This window comes from Procambarus clarkii, chromosome 65 (genome assembly GCF_040958095.1).
Source record: "Procambarus clarkii isolate CNS0578487 chromosome 65, FALCON_Pclarkii_2.0, whole genome shotgun sequence".
Lineage (NCBI taxonomy): Eukaryota > Metazoa > Arthropoda > Malacostraca > Decapoda > Cambaridae > Procambarus > Procambarus clarkii.
This window is the reverse complement of record NC_091214.1, coordinates 8,437,066-8,440,205: the sequence shown is the minus strand read 5'-3', so window position 1 is coordinate 8,440,205 and position 3,140 is coordinate 8,437,066. Positions and strand designations below refer to the sequence as shown.

The 3,140-nt window shown below is 38.5% G+C and overlaps 1 long non-coding RNA gene across 1 annotated transcript; it reads left to right on the top strand.

Moving 5' to 3' along the window:
* The first annotated feature begins 260 nt into the window (after window positions 1-260).
* LOC138354877 (uncharacterized) lies at window positions 261-1,408 on the top strand. The gene is made up of 3 exons (XR_011223692.1): window positions 261-684; window positions 827-955; window positions 1,336-1,408. It is a non-coding gene; the product is annotated as an uncharacterized lncRNA (long non-coding RNA).
* The last annotated feature ends 1,732 nt before the right edge of the window (window positions 1,409-3,140 follow it).

Below are 3,140 nucleotides of genomic sequence, written 5' to 3'. Positions count from 1 at the left end.
TGCAAACCGTTTAATGTTATGATAATAAATAACGTAATTAGAGCAAATTTTCCAGCCGCAATTGCCCGAAATCTGGTCCTCGCGGCTCGGGTGCGCCGTAGGGTGATGCGTCATACGTTGTAAGCGTCTAGTATTTCGCAATAGAGTGGAGAATATCTTGTTATGCATATACAAATTATAAACACACTCGCTGGCAACTGTCTTCTGTGAGAGGGAGGGGCTATAATCCGATTACTCTGGTTTAGTCACCCTCTCACTGTCTGTGCCGGCGGTCGCATGCCTGACGCGCTCGCACAGATCGTATTTTCTTGCATATACTGCACAATGGATATAGTATCGGACAAGAAGAAAGCTCTAAAGGCAAGAGCTCTACGCGTTAGCCAAGTAAAGAAGGAGCGTAAAGCCACACTGAGGCAAAACAAGAGTTCCCTTGAGTGAAGAGAGAGGGCAGCCTCCCGCCCCCACAACACACTACCTCGCCTCACACCCAGGCACCCACACCTCCTGTGGCACCTGCCACACCTCTGTGGCACCTGCCACACCTCCTGCTGCACCTGCCACACCACCTGCGGCACCTGCCACACCACCTGCGGCACCTGCCACTCAAGATCTTAGACCTGCAACTCAAGACGTTCTCCCTCTTGATGTTGCAAGATGTTGCATATTTCAGACCAATTATATTAGGTTAGTATGTATTATGTTTTATATCTTGATACTATATCATAAATAATTGTAAATATAAAGCTGCTGTCTTTTTTTTTATTTTTTTTTATTTTTTTTTTTTATTTTTTTTTTTAATAATTTTTTTTTTTTTTTTTTTTATCAGGCGATCTTCATGGAACTTACACACCTTACTGAAGGAATGCCAATCTACAAGGGTGGTAATTTTGATTGAAATTGGTAGTTCATCAACCTCAGCCAAAGGTGGCTGAACTTTGACCTTCATTTTTTACAGGTAACTAATTTGCAACTATATGGTTGAATAACTTTTTTATTTATTATTCAATTTACATGGAACTTGCACATTATATGTAGAGTCTGTGCCTCTAAAAACTCAAGTTATATATTTCCCCTAAGATCATTTATTGATTTTATATATATTTATAAACATCATTTTGTTGCATAATTTTTTGGGTGAACTTTGAAAATTTGTATTATTGCACTAAATAGGTTTGGGATAATAATGCCACTAGACAACCTTTATTATATAGTATTGTGATAGCTGAGTATCATAGAAATAATATCAGTTGATATTTGTATTTGTTATATCAACTTTAAAACATGTAAAAAAATGGTTAAAAAAAGTTTTTTTTTTTTTTCTCCCTCTCTATTTAGGCTGCGATGCTGAAACTTGGACCACTTGCAGCCCTCTTCACGTGTAACACGTCAATAAATTTTCATTGCACTAGAACAACTTTTATGAACCCTAACTATCGCCCCCTTAATAGTTTCTTTTCATCGGTTGGTGCTAATCTTACCAGTAAAATCCCACAGACTCAGACACATATTAACACATATCTCTCAGGCAGCTATCCAAACTCTCTTCTCCTTTCACCAATCAGCCCGGCAGATGTTGTGTCCATCATACATTCTCTAAAAACCAAGGCAGGGAACACCAGTGAAATTCCGTCCATTGTGTACAAGAGAGCCTCCCATGCCCTTGCCCCACCCATAGCACTGCTGTTCAACAAATCTATAGAGTGTCACACCTTCCCTGATATCCTCAAAATAGCAAGAGTAACGCCAGTCCATAAAGGAGGCAATCCGGCGGACATAAACAATTATAGACCAATATCAAATCTACCCATTCTATCAAAAATATTTGAAAAAATTATTTACAAACAGCTCCATTCCTACCTCGTAAAATTCGACATACTCAGCCCCTGCCAGTTTGGCTTCCGGTCCCAAAAGAGCACCAACGATGCAATCATTAGTCTCCTTGACGTTATCTACTCAGCCCTTGACAAAAATGAGTTTCCGATTGGACTCTTCATTGACCTAAGAAAAGCCTTTGATACTGTTAATCACAACTACCTCTTACTTAAACTCCAGCATTATGGAATCCGAGGCCTTGCCCTTGACTACATCCGATCCTATCTTAGTGACAGACTCCAATATGTAACCATCAATGATACAACTTCTTCCACTCTACCAATTACCGTTGGAGTGCCACAGGGCAGCATCTTAGGACCTCTTCTATTTCTTATATATATAAACGATCTGCCTAATGTCTCTAATATTCTCAAACGTATACTGTTTGCTGACGATACTACTCTTATCTATTGAAACCTCAACCCACATACACTAAATAATGTTGTGAATAATGAATTAAAAAAAGTCCACTTATGGATGTCAACGAACAAACTAACATTAAACATCGAAAAGACTTACTACATCTTATTTGGAAGCAAATCATCAAATGCAATTCAGCTACAGATAGACAACATTAACATCAGTAATAAAAATGATGGCAAGTTTCTTGGCCTATTCCTAGACAAGAGACTCAACTTCAGCACCCACATTCAACACATAACTAAAAAAGTCTGTAAGACAGTTGGTATACTCTCCAAAATCAGATATTATGTTCCTAACTCTGCTCTCCTCTCACTATATTATGCACTAATCTACCCCTATCTTAATTATGGTATCTGTGCATGGGGGTCTACCACTGCAAACCACCTTAAGCCCATCATCACCCAGCAAAAATCTGCTATCAGAATAATAACAAACTCTGCTTTCAGACAACACTCAGCTCCCTAGTTTAAATCCCTAAACTTGCTAAATATTAACTCCCTCCACACATTCTCTTGTGTCAACTACATTTACAAAACCCTGTTCTTAAATGCAAACCATGCTCTGAAACTCTCCCTGGACAGATGTAATAGGACCCATTATCACCACACCAGAAATAAATATCTCTTTGATATCCCCAGGGTCAAACTTAATCTATGTAAACACTCTATGCAAATTAAGGGACCTAGTCTATGGAACTCACTCCCTAGTGAATTGAAAAACTGTAAAACTTTTGCCTTATTTAAAAGCAAAACCAAAAAGTACCTAACTTCATCTTCTTAGTTTCCTACACTGAGCTTTAAATTTGCTCTGTACCTAGTGTTACCCAATCTCCTAATTTTTATGTA